This window comes from Oreochromis niloticus, linkage group LG16 (assembly GCF_001858045.2).
Source record: "Oreochromis niloticus isolate F11D_XX linkage group LG16, O_niloticus_UMD_NMBU, whole genome shotgun sequence".
NCBI classification, from domain to species: Eukaryota; Metazoa; Chordata; class Actinopteri; order Cichliformes; family Cichlidae; genus Oreochromis; species Oreochromis niloticus.
In genome coordinates this window covers 21,514,924-21,536,690 of record NC_031987.2, presented here as the reverse complement: position 1 = coordinate 21,536,690, position 21,767 = coordinate 21,514,924, and the positions used below count along the sequence as shown (strand labels likewise).

Genomic DNA, 21,767 nt, shown 5'->3' with positions numbered 1-21,767 from the left:
AAAAACACAAAACACTCCTCTGAAAAGCCAGGAACAAAGACTGGACTGAATGTATGGAAAAAGCCTGGAAAACTATAGCTCAAGACCACTTTAAAAATAACAACTCTGGATTTCTCGGTAGCAAAACAAAAATGAATGAGGGGTAGTGTCAGACTTTTGCACAGTACTGTATATTTGCATAAATGTAAATGTAAATCCAGTCATATGCAGACATAAGGCGCATGGTCCTCTTAATTGCTAATGGAGACTGCTTTTATTCAAGCATATCTTTTTTTGTGTTTGATGAAGAAATGCAAACAAACCAGACACAACCCGAGTCTTACTACTCTCTCAATAACAAACTCCTACTCAAAAGATTTTCTTATCCTTGGATTCACCTAACCTGTCCTTTACAGGAACGCTAGCCTATCTTTAGCAGGCCTTCTTCTCCAGACTGAGAGAGTGATATTTTTCACTTTTTACCCAGCACATTTCCATGGGATCTCAGGGGCAGCAAATGCCAGCTCACAATAACATGCGGCCTTAACCGTATATACAGTTAAAAAAAAACAGATGATGTAATAAAACCATCAAAGACGTCTCAAGTGAAAGGTAACATCTGAAGTCTGCAAATGAGCCAATAGCAGGTTTACGCTGCGACTCGTGGAATAAAATGTGAACATATTTTCAACAATATGAGACGCCACTTAAAGCTCATTCTGCCTTAGCTGGTGTAAAGGTTGTATATTTATCACCTGCCAAAGATCCTGATGAGATGCATGAAATGGAGAAAGTGGTTGGAGTATTTTTCTGTTTATACGTTCATCGTCTGTCTTCCATTCGCAATGCCTCAGTTCCAGCTGAAACTGAAGTGATGCATGTCATTTTGTCGTGCAGCTGACAGCACTCAGCTTTGATCTTTTAAATGTCAGATTTTGGCTTTGTGAGCAAAATCTTTGAGGCCGCAGACATCTCTGCAGTGTTTGTTTTGTTTGGCCTAATGGTACCGATCACACAAATGATTTTGTGTTTCCATGTAGAAGCATGCAATGAAGTGACAACACATTGAGCAACACACACACACACACACACACACACGGTGCTCAGCCTGTATGTGGAAAGAAGGTTGGGGTCAAGTGCTGTGAGGCTAATTAGTTTTTCCAGAGGAATACAAGTAAAACCATCCGACGGCACAGTGTTTCTAGCTGCAGGTCAGGGTGATGACCTCGTGTTAAGAGACACAGATCTTTTCTTCCACCTCCACCTCGCTCCACCTTCACTTTTACATTGCAAAAAAAAAAAAGAAAAAATTCTATTGACTTTTCCTCTCTTCTTCCTTCTGCTTCTTGGTCAAAACTCTCAAACGCAGGACATGAAAGGGGACGCTCCTATATGTACACTCACCCATATTCACTTAAAGGTTACAAGGACTCGAGACAACTGAGACCAGTTTCCTGTCAGTGTAGTTACAAATTTTAGACAAACAATCTCTCAGATTCGGTCAAATTAAATTCTGTACAGAAATTACGATTGAAATTTGCTTCATCTTGAGCTCTTGCACCACACTTGGAAGTTATGCATGCACTCCGAGGCTATATGTTACTTATAGGAATAAAACTAGATGTGGAGCTTCAATTTCTTTGATTTAAAAACGAACAGAAATTGCTTGCTTGTATTTTTTTCTCCCTTTTTTAATTGAAAAGCTTGTCTCAGGGCTGTGCATCTCTTGTCGCTGTGCTAATTACAACCTTATTAGCCAGGAAGGACTCAGGTGCTGCAGAATCCTTCAGTGAGGGACATCTGTGGCTGACAGTGCCAGGAAGGCTGTGTCATCCAGTCTTAATAGCTAATGAACAAACACAAGGATTTTCTCTCAGATTCATTATCGTCACAATGAATGAATTCAAGGTCCTTTTGGTTGTCGTTCTCAGCATATTATCTTCCCATCAGCCCGTCAATCATCATAGCCTGCAAACAAGTCCCTCTCTGCCAACTCAAATATAGACGCACACACTGCGAGAACGCACACAAACATAGATACACCCAAACAGACACACACCCACGCACAAAATCAGATCAGCTAATCAAGATGTGGTGGCTGAGTGGGAAGAAAAGTCAAACAGGGCCGGACAGATGTCTCACTCTGGTGACTTCAAAAGGGAACTAAAGAACACAAGGCCATGTAATGTGATTTAGATATAATGCTTCCAGGTCAGGGGTGATGGCTAGACTGCTGGGCAGTGGGAGAGCAGCTGACAAGCGTGTAACTAACCATGACGGATGGGAATTCAATGGACTGCCTACTCTGAACACTTTGAGGTAGACGGGAACAAATTACAGAGCTGACCACCTTGTCAGCTAGAGCAGAAGAGGAAATTCATTTGTTCCCAGAATATTTTCTGACATGTGTATGGACTATAATCAAGTCAGGCACAACTGTATTGTGAGGGAAATCCTTCTCGCTGACCCTGCAATAGTAATGTCCAGTCACCACAGAATGACATGATGATTAATAAGGGGAAAAAAGCCATTCTTACCGTCCTTCCAGAAATATGTGGCAATGATGAAGCAGTTTTCAGTGGCTGTGGTGAGCTGAAAGCAGAACGCACTAGGTATTTAATTCTTAAAGGGTAATTCTGATTTTTTTTTTTTTACAGCTTTCCTACAGTCAACTGATTGATATCACTAACAAGTATTGGCTGCCTATCTAAGACTTGTATCCAATTCATGCACCATAAAAATCCATTGCTGTCCAGAAACTATTAATGAGGCCCAGACACACTGGCTCATGTGTCTTCATTTAGAAAAACATGAGCCATATAATTTAGAAACAGCTACACATGAGGCAGAAATCTCTGTAACATATAAAAGTCATCTTTTATCTCCTGCTGTATGGGCCAAAGTCTTTGCTCATAGGGGGTCATATGATTATATATATAATGCTTTCAGAATTGCATAAGTATTGGCCATGTTGTGGCCAAACTTTTGCCTTTTTTCCTTTTTTATTATTGAGAAACCCCAACCAGTCTCAGCATATGCCCGCCCCTCCCTGAGCCTGGTTCTGCTGGAGGTTTCTTCCTGTTAAAAGGGAGTTTTTCCTTCCCACTGTCGGCAAAGTGCTTGCTCATAGGGGGTCTTATGATTGTTGGGGTTTTCTCTGTATGTATTATTGTAAGGTCAACCTTACAATATAAAGCCCCTCGAGGCAACTGTTGTTGTGATTTGGCGCTGTATATATAAATCTGAACTGAATAGAACTTAACAAAAAAATTAAAAAGTGCAGTGTTGAGATGGTTAGCACTTTAGTCTCACAGCAAGCAGGTCCTTAGTTCAAACACAACATTCGCCCGGGGCTTTTACATGAGGGGTTTCCATGTTCTCTCTCTGTGTACAGCTCCCACAGTCCAAAGGCATGCTGTTACTGGGGTTAGTTTGACTGGAGAAAAAACACGAGCCCAGTAAAGAACACAAGGCTATGTAATTGAATATGGCATTCGCAGTGGACAGCAGGGTGGTTTGGTAGTTAGCACTGTTGCCTCACAGCAAGAAGGTTTGGCTTTCTATGTATGGAGTCTGCATGTACTCCAGCTTCCACCCACAGTCCAAAGAATGCGGTTAAGAGGGGTAAGGTTGGGTTACGTTAGGGTAAGGTTGTCTGTCTTTCTGAACTGAATGAGCAGAAGGGAAATTAATGGATGGCATCCACAGTATCAATCCTTGGACCCACCTTTAACCACCAGCAGGACCAATCTTTGTGTGAAAACCCAATGCTAGTATTTCTGCTAAGCTAATGGCTACTGTCAGCAGATGAGACACAATCACAAAACAAAAGTTTCCTTTAAATATATTCAAATAAATATGACAAAGAGTTCAATGGACTTCACTGCCCTCATGTAGTCACCAGATCATAATATAACAGAAGATGTCATAGAGGGGAGAGTTACACAGAAATTACTTCATCCAGTTATGTCAGTATGTCAGTGTTTTCTATATCTACTTAAATCCATGCCACAAAGAAATGTGACTTTTAAGAACAAAAAAAAGGTCCTTATTCAGCATGAATATGCAATTCTGAGTGTTCTGTGAGCATACTGTAGATATTTTGTATCACTTTATTAGTAGGTTGTCTTTTGAATGATAATGCTAATTGTTGCTTAGCCTCGTGTGTAACTTGAGCCCTCCTAGGGATACCCTGTGACTCTGTCTAGCTTTATGCATTCTCACAGGGGAGACTTTTATCATTTTCTTATTGGGTCTCTATCTATAATGGTGCAGGGTTTTTACCTTTTTAATATAAAGTAACTCTAGACTGTTGTTATTATTTTGTACTATATAAATATAATTAAATCAAAAGGCACATAACTTCTCTTTAAATGGAGCTTTGTAAACCTTTTCAGGTGTTATCACCACCAATGGTCTCAATTATCACACACCGTAGACCCCCTCCGTTGTGCAATGGAGCACATTGCATAGCTTCAGTGTTTTCCAGGGAAAGAACTGCAGGTTTTGCATATATGATTGTTTGGTTTTCAGATTGCATATACGACAGCTTTCACAAAAAGAATTTTGAAATGTGAACACCATTTACATATCTAAAACTCATTATTATTAAATTACTCCAATGTGACATGAATGTGTCACAACTTCAATGACGCCTCCCAGATGTCAATCCTTTCAAAAAGAACTTACATTGTTAGTGATGCATAACAGATGCTATATCAGCTCTGTGAAACAGGGTGAAATGTCTTGTATTAGACTAAAAGCAACAAGGCTATGACCTGCCACATTCACTAGTGCACCATAGTAGGTGACGGTATGTCTCCTTGTTTTTTTCAGATGTCACTCAACCACCCACAAATACATTCCCACAATTATGTATAAATTTTTCTCTTTTGCTATTTTGAAAGATGGAAAATCGAGAATAGTGAGAGCTTCATGGCTCTTTATTTTCTTTTAAAAATATGAAGGGCCTTACATTTTAATTGTCTGCCGTGATGATAAAGAATAAATGAATTTACTTGCTATATATCCCACTATTAGACTGCAGTTGCCATTTATTATAAACCAACAGGCTGTGACAAAACATTCAGAGGAAAAAGTTTCAGAAAAAAGCTAATAACTCTGATATTTTTGAAGCTCAAGAAAAATCAGAGGTGACGACTTAATGTTGGGAAGCTCAGATGAGCTATTATGCAGAGAGCACAGACATCAGTAAAGAGGAGGTAAGGGAAGAAATTAAGACACTGAAGGGTTAAAGCATTTCGCCAATTATGCTCCCACTCTTTCCTATACTCTGAGAAATTAATCGGAGAAATTAGCAAAGCAATTACCACTTTTAATTGGACTAATTCTTATGGTCCTGTCACAGCTGCATCCGGAGGTACAGCTTTAAACCTCGAACATGTCTTATTCGCCTTTTCACAAACGTTATTATTAATTTCTGTGACCCTCTTTTAGCCTTTGACATCTGAACCATTGAGGGTGAACTGCTGTCAGCTTCCCCTAGATTATTATCCTCTGTTAGCATCTCTATTTTTTTCCATCTCTTACTCCTAAGGAAAGAAGACAGCGGTGCTGTCAGCTGTGACAGAGAAAAATGGAGGTAATTAAAAACTGAGTTTTAAAGGTGTACAACTTTAAAGAGGCTGTGCAAAGTGTAAATAAAAACAGAATGCAATCATGGACAGATCATTAAAAACTCATATTTTAACTGAAAATGGTGCAACACATAAAATACTTAACTGAGAAATTTTCATTCTTTTTGTAACATATATGATCATTTTAAAATATCACGGCACATTATATCTCACGTTATATTTTACAAGATTCAAAGAATTTAGAAGATCTGTGGGTAGAAAACAAGGAAGAAACTTTCTGGGGAAACAAGAAAATAAAACATTCACTAAAATTCAAAATCCACTGCTGCCTTCTCTTGACCAGGATTGGAGCGAGTTTGAAAAAAAGGAAAATCATGGATGCCATGATCCTCTGGGCTAAAGAGGAGAGAGAATGTATTGCTTGTTTTCAGAGCACAGTGCAAAATCCGGCAAAATCCAGTGTGTGCAATAGTGCAAATGGTATAGGAAACTCACACATCTTTGAAGATGTCCTAGATGACTGACTAAACATACAGTGTTTGACACAACATATGGTACCGTCCAGACAGCATCTTCAGGGAAGGCCTTGTTTGTTTCAGCAAGACAATTTCAGTCACAAGCAAAAGAGAAATCTTGTGCACAAACGACCTGTATAACCCTTTTGCCTCTTGTTTTTGGCCTTATAAGCTTTTATTTAATTTGCTAATGCCGTCTGACCATCAAGAGTTTTTCATTGGTTAAGTGTGTTATCAATACAAGTGACTTTTTTTTTTAGAAACACATATTATGCCAAAATAGTTATCTATATTTTGCTGATCAAACACATTTGCACTCCTCAGAGTTAAAATCTATATTAAGCCTCCGATCTGTTATGGAAGTTGCTGTGCTTAGTAAAAAAATGTTTTTGGCTGACTCACTCTTTTCAACAGGGAATCTAATTATGCTCATGAGGACATAATTAGATACCACGAAAATATTATTTGGAAAATTCAAACTAAAAATGGCCATATGAGGCTAATTAGGTCATCGCAACTAAGCTAAGAAAGCCCAGCTTAGCCTATTCTTTATTGGACCTACAACAGACTTATCCAATGTGCCCAGCTGTATCATCAGGTCTGAGAGATGCAGAGTCAGCCATGCAGAGTCATGTTAATTATATAGCATCAGAAAACCTTTGCATTACTGTTTGAACTGCAATTTCTATGCTGGATCTTTAAAATAAAATGGCTGGAAGGAGTCAGGCAGAAATATATATACTCTTTAAGGTTTGATTTTTACTTCTTTGTAGAGATAAAGCTATCTTAGCTATGTCCATAATTCCCAGGGTATGCCACTGGCTGCACTGTAGGTGACACGCAGCCTAATTAAAAAATCGAGCTGAATGCACCTGGGGACCACAAATAGCTGTGACTGGTCTGTATGGGTTATTGTATTTTGTCTTTTAAGTTTTCAAATGCTGTGGAATCTTCAGCGTGACTACAGCACAAAGCAATTCACCATTCAATTAACCCCGCGCTTTAGGGTTAAACAGGAAAGATCTCGCCGAGGATATGAAAAAATGCCAATACTTTCACTGTTTCGTTTCACACACAAAAAATGGCCATAGGAAAGAAAAGAACACTCTTTCTGTTTACTGTTGCTCAACACTGCTGTCTTAAAACTCAATTGATCCGACTCGACGCCAAGTAGTTCACTCGAGATAGAGTCAGAGTATATTTTACACCGAAGAGGAAGAGACAGAAGCATCTGTTGCCCCTGATAGCTTTGACTTATTCGACTTTTCCTGACACAGAAAGATTGGTGCCTGCTTTGAACCTTCTCAGATATGTTAGCTACAATACATTAACCCCGGCCGGTAGCAGTGATTCCCACTGGGGCCACTCACAGAATGTCCTGCCCTGATGGGCTGATGGGAATCAGAGGAAATCAATAAGCAATGATAGACTTCTGCTGTCCACTCAGCTAATCCCGTTAGTGATAGCTGTGGATTTAATCGAATGATTGCACACACTACAGACACGGAGACAAGCGTACGTGCACACAGATACAGTATACGCACACACACACACCTCCAAGTACACTTAACCCCATAACATTCGTGTGGATAAGATCTGTAGATCTTCCACAGACACTCTCCGCTGTCATTTTGTTGAGACAAGCAGCAATTTGAGAGACAATTCCTTCGAGCGAGAAGAGAAGAATCAATTTAATAAATCCTTTGCTCATAGTCCAAGTTGGACCAGATTGCAGGAACATTTTCATTTGAGCAGAAGACGCGGAATAAAGACACATTTTGTCCTTATGATCACTCGATAAAGGATCTCTTTTTGATATGGAGATCAGTACAATGCATGGCAGTGTATGGGAAACTGAGCAGAAATGGACTTCCTTTGACAAAGACGATTTCTCACATGCTGTATACATATCAAAGTGACATAAACCCTGATAACTACTATCAATACATGAGCCACACATCTCTTGCAAAGTATTTTTGGGTTAATACTTCAACACCCCCCACCCCACCCCTTCCCATGTGTGAATAGACATTATAAAAGCAGGCCCCAGTGGCACATGTTTAAAGGTACATTAAGAGAGCACATCAATTGTAGATGACATAATCCCCAGTCCTCTTTTCAGTCGCTCTCTCACTTCCTTAATCTCTCCGTTCTTTAACCCTCATCTTCTAAGAGGCTGAAAGCTCCCTTCATCTTCTCCTCAAGCTAGCAGAGAAACCGCGAGCTGCCTGGGGAGAGAGGGAAAAGAAGAGGTATTACTGAAGTCTGATTAAATTAACACTGTGATGCAGATTTCTTGCCTTTTCCTCCCTCTTGTCATCTTATCCGACTGTGTGTTGTGAAAATTAGATGAACTTGTTACATGAGGGTCCACGTATGTGCAATGTGTGTTCGTGCGTGCGGGCACACGCACCTCTGCTTTTTAATTAATTACTCTTGTCGGTGTCATTAGCAGGCTCCATAACTCCTGATTTGCATTGGTGTCTATGATAAATAAATAAATATTAGATAACACAAGCTAATAAAAGACTGGAGTGTTCCATTCTTCACACACACACACACACCCCACCCCTTTAACCTATTGTAACCCCCCAACCTTGCCCGGCTCCCCCCAAGGCAGAAAGCAGAGCAATCCCCTGTAGAAGTACTTTAATTACAACGTTTCCACATCCAAATAACTAGTGGTTTACATAAGTCCCGCATGAGCTGCTCACTATTCAGAAACTATTCTTGCTATATCCCGGTCTCCCCCCTCTAATACAAATGCTGCTGAACAATGTGTGACCTCCCACAATGCACATGATGTAAGTTAAAGTAAAAATGAAAAGTTCACTTTGTCCAAGCTTACATCCAATTTACCTCCTTAAATGTGGACTGAATTCCAGCTCAGGCACTGATTAAATTCCATCTATTTGAGGCTAATTAATCATTTCCATTGTGTCCAATATTGTCATAAGAAAGGTGCTTAGTTGACACTCTAATTCATGAAATGTGGCACCTCTCGTCTACTGCGATCAGTACAATATGCCAACAGTAGCAAGAAATAGACTCTAGTTCAATGGAGATTATTAATTATACTCAATATAGATATTGACAGAGACAAAGTATATGAAGATGATCATATATATGGAAGCTAACTGGAAATATAACAAATTACAGTTAAAAATCATGGTCTGAAGACCTTTTTTGGGGATCACATGTCCATAACTTTAAAACGTAGTTTACCAAACGGGAATACACAAACAATCACAAATTTTGTCTTGTATGTACTCAAGAGGCAGGAATCAAAATGTTCTTTCCTCCACTGAATTTTGCAGCATCCCCTCATATCACATTTGATCCTAATTTATCCCCCCAAAAAAGGACATCGTATGGAAATTGTGCAATTTTATTACTTCTGCCCGTTCAGTGCCTGAACCAATGCCATTGTCCTGCTTCTTCTTCATTGACCCCATCCTGCCTCTACCCATCTGCTCCAACAAGGTGATGTTTATCTCCAGCAGGAGGAAATTAAAGCCTTGCTTCATGAGCAGCAGATATGCAAATCTTATACAGTGCAAATAGATTGCGAAGCTCACACAACGGACAGTGGCGTATTGGGACACCCATTGAGCCCCAGTGATTTGAAATCCAAATCAAGACATGCGGAATTACAAGACACACATGGGCTTTCTGGGAAAAAAAGAAAAAAAATCTGCACGTTGAGATATTAAGGGAAATAAATAGACGAGAAGATGAAGAATTAATGTTGGAGTGAAAATTAAAAAAAAGAAAGAAAAAAAAGCCAGATTATTTATTCAGCTGCTCCGTCAGTGTAGATATGTTTTAATAACTTTTGTTCAACCACAGGTGAATGCTTATCAGAAGCCATGACACACACACACACACACACACACGAGAGAGAGCATGGAAATACACTCCTCTGATATCACCATTACATGGGATATGTATTTTCTTGAACTCACAAAATTGGAAAGTAATAGTGGCCATGCAAAATGCCTTGCAGTTGTGGAGTATGTAATTTTGATATGCATTAGTGTTATTGTCAGGCAGGGTGTATGGGCTGTTTCCCTGTGTGATTGCAGGTCTGGCTTGTATTGTGGGAGGGAAGCAGACAGGAGAAGATAGTATTAAACCTGTCCTTGCCATTCCAATCTGTCTGCATGTTTCTCTTTATCATTCTGCAGTTTCTATCCACTTACGCTATAATTAAGTTTCCTGACCCCTGCCTTGCAGCCTTAACTAGGCATTGGGAAATATACAGCCACTGCAGATCTCTTGCCTGATGTGCTCTCTCTCTCTCTCTCTCTCTCTTTCTTTTCCCTCCCGCCTCCCTCTCTTGTCTCCTTCCCTGTTTCAGAAAATCTCTCTCCCACCGTCTCCCTCATTCTCTCTCTGAGTCTCCATGGCACTATAATGGAATAAGAATTATTAATCGAGTAATTGTGTGGAACACATTAGTTTGCACTGAATTTCTCTCATTTTCGATGCTTGATTATCAGGCTGTTGGACAGACTCTACCCTCTCCCTTCACGTCTATACCCACCACTCTCCAAACACATAATAAATGCCCACACACACATACACACACACACACACACACACACACTGGGCTGGACCACACTTTTCTAACCGTATAATCTCTCCCTTTTTATCATGCACATACTTGGACACACGCACATACACAGTGGACTGAAGCGTGTGTTTGCGTCACACCTGATGCTTAATGTTTGCGAGGCGGAGAAGCGAGAGCCTTCTGGTGATGGGAGAGTTTTGTAATGTCCCTTTAACCTTCAATCTGTCTCATAAAAAAGTCAAACATGCAGAAAACAACCTCTAGCATATGTACAACTTTAAATTACAAAAACAGAAGGGGGGGGGGGGGGGGGGGGGGGAATGCCTAAAAGCCAGACACAGACGTGTTGGCAGTAACACCCATCATAAAAACCCCACTTCAATCATAATTAGTCTAATTAATTTAAATCAGTGTTGGATGCCTATCTAAATACAGTGACAACATAAAATGAACATCCACCCTGCAGCACATAGCCTCAGCCTATACGTTCCCATAGTGAAACACACCCTCGTAGGATTAGAGCAGAAGAATAGGGGGATTATTATTTCATGACCTTTCAATCCGCTGCCTGTCAGGTTGAACTAAAGCCATATATGCTGCTGGAGGACTAATCTCCTTCTCTCTTTGTGTCCGCAAGGGATGTGTCATTTCTTTATCCCCTCTATCCAGATTTAGTCCATAAAATAAACTTCCTAGCCTGATCTGATAAGAAGCCATCTCCTTACCGGGATAAGGCTGTGGTGCCTCGTCTCCCTGCTTCCCCATAGCCGTATTTTTGGGTGTCAGATAACTCAGACGGGGATGGGAACAGTCAGGAAATGCCACTTTGTCTGTCTGGGAGCAGGTGACAACAAAAACGACAGTGACTCTGATTAGAAAACACCCCCACCCCACCCACCCATCACCCCGGCACAACCACCACTCTCCATTTTCCTTTCTCTCTTTCTAAAACTACCAAAAATCACATATTATCAACACTTGCTAGGCAGTGCGTTAAACACAAATAAATTGATGTTTGCAGGCACACGGACACAGACATGACACGCCAGACTCGCTGCATCACAGACGCACTCGTGATTATTTTGTTATCACTTCATCTTCATTTGGTAAGTCATCACTGATTCAGCTGTCAGCCTGGACCAAGATCTGCTGATCTGACCATTGCTGCCTGCCCCCATTCTGTCTCCTGTTTCCTTCCTCCCTGTGCTATTTTTCTTAATTATTTAATGGGCGTAAATCATGTTTCACCAGCTTCCTTAAAGCCACCACACTATTTGACATGGATATTATTCTACATGCTTGCAGTGCTTTTATGAGGCACTCACTCCCCCCGAAGGTCACAACCTACAGGTGGCACAAATGAGCAATAGGGTTTGCGGGGGAAAGAGGTTTGATGCATCCAGTAAAGCAGTAAAGCACATATATGTAAAAAAAAAAAAAAATGCTGTAAAATTGCTTTGGAAGTGGTTTTGATGCTGCATCTGAAAAAAGGAATCAATTTTGTCATTAAAAAAAAAAAGTTTTCTTTTAAATTACAACTAAGAGGTACGAGGTGGCCATGTCTAATCACAGACTAAACAAAGGCATTATTAGTCCACACTGCACAGGCTTTAAGATTAAAATTCTCCCGAAAATAGCAGAAGGAAACACATAAACCAGAAATAAAATAAATGCTTGGAAGTGGAGGTGGGGGGGACGGGGGGTCATCGCGTCCCGCTGTGCAACAATCAGCAGCAGAGTCGATTTTCAGCAATTAAATATCAGGAAACATAGGCAAAGATTTGGACTTGAAGCAACAATTTTTAAAGTGTGGGGGGAAAAAGATGAAGGAAAGAACTCTATTAGGCCAAAAATAAATAAATATTTTTATGCTGTCTGATTATGTAAATATCTCAAGGTCTCCATCTTGTTTTTACAGATTTTTATCCCCCTATTATATATTCAAGGTTTTTTTGTTTTTTATTTTTTTATTTTTTTTTTTGCCTGATAAAAATATTCGACAGAGTCTGTTTCTTCCGTTAAAAAGACTGTTAGGACCCCTGCAAGTGACCAGTCCCCCCATCATCACCACCACCACCACCAAAGTGTAAGTGTTGCAATTCATTGTCAACCAGGGCCACGCTGAAATGCCCTTCTGCTATGGACCTCTCGCGGTGGCCGGAGCACCTGTTCACCGGCGCCTGTTGATTTCAGGACACTGTTCCTATACACGGCATTATGGCTCTGATTGTTACGGAGGAATGTTTGTGCTTGTCCACAAAACGGGATCTCCAACACGGGCTGCAGTGTCGCCTCCAACACGACACCACCGGGGAAAAAAGGGGGGAAAAAAACAGGTGCATTTACGGAAAGCAGTGGCTATTTATGCGCACTGTGGCACCAAATTGCTTAAAATAAGCGGACACGAATGAAGAGGGGAAGAAGAAAAAAAAACTCAATGCTATCATAAAAGAGACAAAAATGTCTCTTTTAAAATGTCACAGTTGTGGTGATAAGAATCTGAGGATGCAGGGAGGACTTTGGTGAGAAGTGACTAATTACCCTGTGGACCGTCCTGATAGTGGAGAATAATTAGAATCACACAAAAGACCCCAAAGCAGCATCTGAATAACAAGAGCAACATTTTCAATAGAAAATTTAATTTGATTTTGTTGCGAGTTCCCTCCGTGCACTCGAAAGGGAAACTGAGAGAAAGCATATAAGAGGAGAAAGGGAAAAACACACACGCACACACGCGCAAGATAGAGAGAAAAACGTCTTCCCGGGACGTTTTTTTTGTTTTTTGTTTTTTTTAAGAAGAAAAAAAAGCTGACAAAACCCACGGAAGGCAGAAAAAAAACCAAGTGCACGGCCTACACGGTGGCTTATATATTCACAATTAGAGCGATTAGATAGGAAGCATTCATTAAACACGGATTAAATAAAATAACCTGGTTTATTTTGAAAGCAGCAGATAAAACTTTTGTCATTATTTGGCCCCGTTTGATAAGAAAATTAATCAAATATTACAAATTATGTAAATAAAAATGTTATCTGTTGCAGAATTCTTTATATCATAATGACAGCCTTAAATGGAGAATTTAAGGCTGTCCCTTATTATGGAGAATTTTAACCTGTTTGTTTTTTTGTTTTTTTTAAACTGCCAGAATCAGCAGTGAAATAATAAATAGCACATATAGGAGAATTTAAGGATTTGAAGGCCAAACACAGGAGCGCATTAATTGCTTCCTAAATTTTGTTATGTGAATATAAAAATATAGCTGTTAAATAGGAGCTGCACTTAAAAAAAATTAACACAGCATCATAAGTACAATTTGCAATCTGGATGGTAAAATAGAAATGAAGCAGAAACTGGTGAAATCGATGACAGATTGCACAAAAAAAACTGTTCTCCAATCATTTTCCAAAGCCTTTTCTGCATGGCCTATATAGATGGGCATATGCTAACTATTATGTAGGCCATATTACATGCAAATGGTGTAAGAGTGCTTTAGAAGATTAGAAGATAGACACCCGGCCCGCAGTGGGCTGAGAGGAGTGGGCTCTCCTCCAAGACTGTGTCCTATCTCCTCAGGACTGAAAAAGCATCCTAATCCTTTACCTTTCATAGTGATCTAAAGCCGATTTAAAACTGTCACTACCCTAGTTTGTGTTTATTTCATGTTCATCTGCAGCTCAAGGCGATACTCTGCACACCCACTTATGACATGAGCAAAAAGATGTGTGCATATATGTGTGTGTGTGTGTGTGTGTGTGTGTGTGTCTCAGAGGAGAAGAGAGAGCAAGACTGCAAAACATAACGAGAAACTGAGAGAGAGCGAGAGAGAGAGAGGGGAAGGGCGTGTACAGCTAACTGACCAGTGGATGAAGAAGTGGCCATTGTGTGCGTGTGATCTGACTGCACTAATTATTTTCCTTTTCAGGTGCTCAGATTTTGTCCTTTGAGGCTCAGACATCCACCTCTTATTTCATGCGTTGTCTAACAAAACCAAGCAACTCAGCTTGAATTCGCTTCCAAAAATACACTCTCCCACACAAACAGATAGTCCAGAAGACAGATGCGTAAACACAGTCTCTCTCTGTCTCACACCCACACACACACACAGACACGCACACAAGCACAGGTATACACACTCAATAACACAAACCATTGACCGCTGAGCCGGCAGGCCTACAGGCATACCGCCTTCCTCTTCTCTCCCTCCTGCTCCTCAAGGCCTTACTGTATTATTCTGTAAGCAGCAAGAGCCCAGCATTGACAGAGCTAATCACTGGAGGCAAGAGCTCTCTCTCTCTTTCTCTCTCTCTCACACACACACACACACACACACACACACACACACACACACACACACACACACACGCAGAATGATTGACACACAATGGCAGCGAATCTATGCAGTGCCCCCCTGTCTTGCTTTTTGCTTTCTCTCTCAGCTGAAAAGACAAGGGGGGAGGTGAGTATGATGTGTGTGTCTATGCTGTGCATGTGTGTGTGTTAGTGGTGGTGCTGAGGTGGGGGGGTGTTACAAGCAGTGATGTCCAACAAACCGAAACACAGCCAGAAGAGAAGTGAAGACGGCAAAAGATGAGCCTGTGACTAATGCTGTTGCTATCCCTACTCCTAATCCGCCCCACTCCGTTAGGTGCAGTCTGGAGAGAGTCTCAACCCCTCTCATATGAATATGATCCCTGTGCTGGCTGAAGCCCAGCGAACCACTGATCCTGTTATCATCTCGCTGGTGAGAAAAAGAGAAGAAAGGGAGAGACAGAGAAAAAGAGCTTTGTTTGTTATTTACGCAGGCCTCCCGTGTCCCATACTCCCAACTCTATATTTCTCTATAATTTTCAGCCTTAAAAATCCTCGACCAATAATATGGTATTTACATAACAGGTAATAGAGCCGGGCTGCCCGGTAATTGTAAGGTTTTCGGTCCAACCCTCCTGGCTTTCGCACATAAAAGAGAGAGAAATTGAATATATGAACACTGTATTTTTTCCAAACGTGTTGACAGAAAGTTGAAGAGAAAGTTGCTATTTTGCCGTTTTATTGCAGAATCAGTCCTGTCCACGGTGACTTGGTGGCAAAACAGAAATCCACTGGGCAACATTTTTAAGATATGAGTAAATCAGCGGTGAGCAGCGTCTTTCTTTGTCAGGCATTTGTAGCTGGACAATGACACAGAAAGCAATTATGGGAGTTCGGGAAATCCTCCTTCAGAGGAATTTGACATCTTCTCTTCCTGTCAGAGATTTACTTTTAGAAAAATTAGATCCAAAGAAATGTCCACATATTTTTTCACCTTAAAGCTTCAAATGCTGTATACAGCTATTAGAATGTATGCTGCTTGCTTTTTTCTCAAGGAGTGTATTATCAGTCACATTACATATGTAAGACCAGGACTATTAATGACTACTGAATGTATTTTTAGTGTGTTTGTGTTTTCTGTATTCTTGTTGATGCAGAAAGATAAAGATTCAAAGTGAACTAAACCCCAAATTTCCAGAATTCTGTTGTTGTAGGGTTGAAATGCATCGACAAAGTTATTTACTCAAGTTGTGAGCAAATTCCTGATGGCCATATGAGTTATGCCCAGAAACTTATCATTAAAACTACTAAAGTTGCCATTGAAATTGTAATTTTACAACTATAGTTAATTTACAATGTAAAGTATTTACCATCAGATTGTTTGTGCTACTACTAAATTTAGACACGTCCATTGCAAAGATGCAGATCACTTATGTAAAAATATCTTCGTTAACATCGTGACAATAAGGTTTTTGCCAAACACAAGCAAATCCCACAATTGATGTAACACGATCCTGATTTATTTAGTGTTGTTTTGACAATTTGCGGCCAGTTGTTATCTGGCTGACATGTGCTGGTTGCCCAAGGTGACAGGAAGTGGTGTAGTTAATTAAAGAGTGGACAGCACTCCAGACTCCACTCACACACTCCTGGTATTGTCATAAGCACCACTCCTACCACACACTCCCTCAAGAGTCATTTTCCTCTGTTTCTTAGGACATAGAGGGCCGTGCCATGCCCTCCAGGGCACTGAAGCACTCTCTGGTGAGTCTCTTATGGACATGTGAAAGCACGGATGCGTGCGCAGTCTGCAGTCGCCATCTCTGCATAGACTCGTCCAGATAGCCAGCAGATAACACTTTCAATTCAGTTTGATATTATCGTTTTTCTTTTCTTGGAGAAATATGAACCTGTCACATGGGGCGCCTTACAGATTTGTTACATAGTTCCACGGTAGATAAATCCAACAATTGAGGCCAAGGCCTTGCCCCCCTCTGCATGGACTGTTAGCAAAGTTGCGGTGCTAATCAGTAGGAGAGGATCACATCTGGTCTGACAGCAGCTGCATCACTGTTTAGAGGAGCTGCCAGTGTGAGAAACACACCGGTCGATTCTCTTTTCTCCCTGGACAGAGTGGGTGTTCTTCTCATTCATTTCTTCTTTCTCAGTCCTTTTCTTTGAGCTAGCCAATTAACCTGGGAGCAGTGCACTAATGAGTTCCCTCTGGTGGCTCTGCGCCACTCTATGGAAAAGAGGGAAGAGCAGGGTGAGCAGAAAGGGGAAAGAAGAGAGGGGTCAGCGAGGGAAAGCTTGGGACTGCATGGGGGAGTGGGGGTTACAGACATGGCAGAGGCAGAGGGGGGTAAGAGTTTTGAGAAAAGGGTGAAGAAGGGCTGATAAAAGGGTGAGGAGAGGGGAGGGGTGAGAACAGAAAGGTTCAGGGCAAGGAAAATATGGGATGGGTTGATGCAGGAGGAGAAGGGACAGAACACCATCCAGTTGGCCACTACGGGCCTATCACCAAGACATTGTCAGCCAGACAATGGGCTTATCAGCCTCCTTTTCACACCAGTCTGATTAACTGGGAGGAATGGGAGGAAGAGGAGGGGAAGGGAAAGGGTACGTCCTTGTACCAGCCCAGTAAATGTCAGAGAATGGGCCAGGCCCCGGGACTAGCCTCATGGATTGAGTATACATCACTGAGAAAATGGGAACAGTTTAAAACCCACTGTAAAACCCACATCTTCCCCATATGTGTGTTAACTGTGGAGGGAGATGCGTCTGTAATAAATCTACAACCTTTGTAAATGCATCTCGCCAGCCAGATTAGCAAGGAAGCGATAAGCACCTTGGAGCACCATTAGCTAAATCAGTGTGTGTGTGTGTGTGTGTGTGTGTGTGTGTGTGTGTCATCAGTCACATAAGCACCATAAAGCAGAGAAAGGTCCAAGATTAGTAGATGCTAAGTTTAGAGAGAGTGGAAATAAGAAATGTTAGAAAATAGCAAGTGATGTGCAAAAATTTAAAAAATGAATTGTTGCTCAAACGAATCAGCAATGCACACATTCACATGACTGATCTGAAATAAAACTGGTGCATACTGCAAAACTTTACAAGGCACACCAAATCACAAAGGCCTAAACATTAAAAGAAAGCACGTCTTCTCAAATATGATCGTCTGTTTGCAACCTCTGGATTATTGTGAGTACATATTTGGGAGTGGCCCTAACACATATTTGATCACACTGCCTTGCCTGCCAGCTGTACTTTTGAAGCTTGGTGAGAGCCGTGTGAAACAAATGACTAAGAGCAGGCTGGAGCAAAATTGTTTGTGACATTGTTCAATTAGTCTCCCGGGATATTGATCCCAGCTTGTTTGTTTACTTGCTTACTGCTTCCCATTTGTATGGCCTCAAGAACCATCTGTCACAGAGAAAGCGAGTGACTGAGTGAGATAAGGCGGGTAGAAGGTGACGGTGAGGCAGGAAGAACGATTTGCAACATGACAGCAGAGATGGCAAAACTTCTGAGCGCAGTCTTAATAATATATAGGAGGAAATAAGTATGGCAGAGAGATCCTTTACAGCACATTGCTTGAAATGTTCTCCAAAGTAAAGCTTTTATAGAAATTTTAAAAAAAGAAATCCTAAACCAAATGATACCAGTTCAGTGGGGAGTGTTATAAAACCAATGCTTGGAGCAACAAGTGGTTGTAGTCTTCTTGTTCTTCATTTCCTTCTTTTTTTCCCTCCTCCATTTCTTTCTTTTTTTTTCAAAAGAAAGGATGCAGTAATTAGAGGGTAGACCAGGTGGAAGTACACAACTCAAGAGCCCCAGCGCTTGCTCGCCCTCTCCTTCACAGGAAGATGGGGAGAGGGGAGAAGATGTGGAGGAGGGTAGAAGAGGGTGAACGTGACTGGAGAGGAGAAAGTGGCAGAAGAATACAGCTAGGTAAAAAAAAACACAAAAAAAACGGGAAGAGGGGGAGCAACAGCCGGGCTTGGGAGCATATTGGGTCAAAGAAAATAAAACGTGTCATTTAGCCAAAGAAAGAAGATGAGAGCAGTGTGCACGCCGAGGGGTGGGGGCGAGAGCTGGGATGGCTGGACGAGGTGAAGGGGGAGGTAGAGGCGAGGTTAGCTGTTAAATAAGGTGGGGGTCATAAGAGAGGGGGTGGATGCCCACCGTGATACAAATGAGGGACTGCAGGCAGGGGGGGCCACCCACAGTACAACTTGGCCAACAAAGGTGCTTCTGTCTTGGCCTCCCTCCTCCACAGACCTCCTTGAGAGGACAGGATTCCATTAGCAAGCTGCAGAACCTGGGGTCTATTCAACCGCCCGTCCAGGCCTGACTGTGGGCGAACATACAGACACACACGCACATGCACGCATGCACAATGACCCACACACGTGCTCATGGAGCACACATGCATGCACTCATTCACAGTCACTCACTAACACACATCCACAACACCGCTAATTAATCCTCAGATTACCCAGCCAATTATTACCACACTTGTACTAATTAGAAATTATTTAAAGCATTTCCCAATTAGGGTTTACATGCTCAGTTGGGCAGGAGTCTGCCTCAATAAACCAACTGGTTTTAGTGTGGGGGGGAATGGTAAGCTCATTCATATACACATGTATTTTGGTGTGCACTCTCTCTCTCTCACACACACGCACGCACAAATACATGCATTTCAGGATCTGACTGTGGTAATCAGGCCTTCTCAACGAGCCCCTCTGTTAGGACGAGGGGGATGAGGACAGACAAGAGGAAGAAAGAGAAAGAAATAAAACAACAAAAGACATGCTCCTTCAGTGCTGCTGCAATACTGTAGGCCGCTCTTGTTAGGGCTGGGGACAGTGATTAGGAGAGGCCACAATAAGACCCGCCAGGAAACACATGCCAATTAGGTTACCAGGAGAACCACGGGCCCACATCACTATGGGAAACCCACTAGTCTCCACACTGCAAGGCCCAGAGGCACACATATGCACACTCACAGGCACCTACGGCACATCCCCTACTATTTTGATTACATTATGACTTGAATAAGAAGAAGGCGAGGGGAAAACATGAAGGTGCAAAAGAAGACAAGACAAAATGATGGTGTTAAGGTAAAAGGAAAAGCAGCTGTTTGATTAGAGGAATAAACTTTAAGTTTAAGGGGTTTTGTAGTTATTCTCTAGTTTGTCTCCTTGTGTTTCTTAGTATTTCCTCTTGTCTGCTGCATCTTCTTATTTGTGTCTCTAATTCCTCTTTTCCACTAGGACCTTCTCAGCTGGACTCGCTTCAACCACTCTACTCGGTTTCAGTCATTTTACATTACAACTGAGTACCACCCGAATGTGCTTGGGGTCATTAAAGCAATGCGGTGGAAAGTCCCGTGATGTCATTTGTATGTGACCAAACACAACAGAAAAATAGAAGACAGTGGAAGACTAACTCTGACCCTGCTGCTAAGCTGATGGCAAGCATCTGGACCTGGTTGTGAAGTTTTTTCCTTCATTGCTGGGTTTCAAAAATGGCGTTTTTGATTTTAGGGAAGGAGTTGCTCTCACGACTCACTGAGTGACGCCACCGATCGGCCAATTAGTGGCATGTAGTCTGATGACGTCACATTTTTTGGTTGGACTCAGATTGCTCTGCACTCCGGCCCAGTAGGTAACAAAACTACCACCTAATGGAAAACTCTAAAATCCCCAAACCAAAAACTGCAGTCAAGTTGAGCTGAGCCAAGCCAAACTGAGTAGGTTTTAGCGGTAAAGGCCTATCAGGTTATTTTAGTCATTTCCTGTTTTATTTTGATAGTCACTTCCCTTGTGTTTCAGGTGATTCTACATCCTGTCTTTGCCCGTTTCCCAACTTTATGATGTCTTCCCTTCTAAGATTAATTTCATGTTTTCTTAGCTCCTCTTATAAATTGCCTTGTGTATTTGTTCCCACCTCTCTACGTCCTCACCTTTTTGTTCAGTTAAAAGTTGTCCTGTTTAACCTCACCTGGCATCCAGCATTCTTTGGGTCCTAATCTCAACAAGGCTGCGCTTTTACATTCCTGCTGTCGATTAAAAGTTTACCTTCGAGTCAGCGCGCAGCTTTCAGCGAGGCAAAGATGAAGGCAGAACAAACAAGGGAGTGAGAAAGAGAAGAAAAAACACTTGGGCTCCAGTGGGATAGCAGGAGTGCGACTTCAGGGAGAATTATTACCAGATCGAATTACAGGCTCATCCATGAGTGACATGTAAGCCTCAGATACACACTCAAATGTTTACAGCACCGATATTTGCTCAAGCACGATGTTATCAGGCCTCGATGTAATACTCAAGGCTTTTGTTCTGACTTGCGTGGCAACATTCACCATGTCTGCAGATGCAATAACCAAGAAGAAGATAGCAGCGGCACAATGTTTGGCAGCAGTGTTGTCCCGAGGAGCTGTGACATGACCCAGGCAGAACAGAGAGAAAACTCACTCTGGAGTCTTTGCGCTGATGTGATGATGACTGAGATGTTGATTAATGCGCGCAGTCCCTGTTATTAAATAAACAGGGTGAATACACAAAATATATTGAATAAATTAGAGCGTGAACTGATCTCCACTGCGACATCCAGCTCATTAGAATGCATGAGGAAACGATGTTCTGATTGCGACAAGAGTCACTTATTAAGCCATGTTTGTCCCCCGCCAGAGCACCACTCCCTGCACTCCCCCATCCCTCCCCCTTTCTCCCCCGAAACACCTTACCCCCTCTTGCCCACCACACAATCCACACCAAATCCCTCTC

General features: G+C 41.7%; 1 protein-coding gene across 4 annotated transcripts in view; it reads right to left on the bottom strand.

Moving 5' to 3' along the window:
• sox1a (SRY-box transcription factor 1a) overlaps positions 1-21,767 on the bottom strand; it is an 82,852-nt gene that overhangs the window by 36,636 nt on the left and 24,449 nt on the right. The window contains exon 3 of one of the 4 annotated variants that reach the window (XR_001225118.2): positions 8,124-8,319. The exons of the other annotated variants lie outside the window; for them this stretch is intronic. The gene's annotated coding sequence lies outside the window, so the exon portion shown is untranslated. Of the gene's footprint in view, positions 1-8,123; positions 8,320-21,767 lie in introns of those variants that run through there. 4 annotated transcript variants of the gene reach the window in all.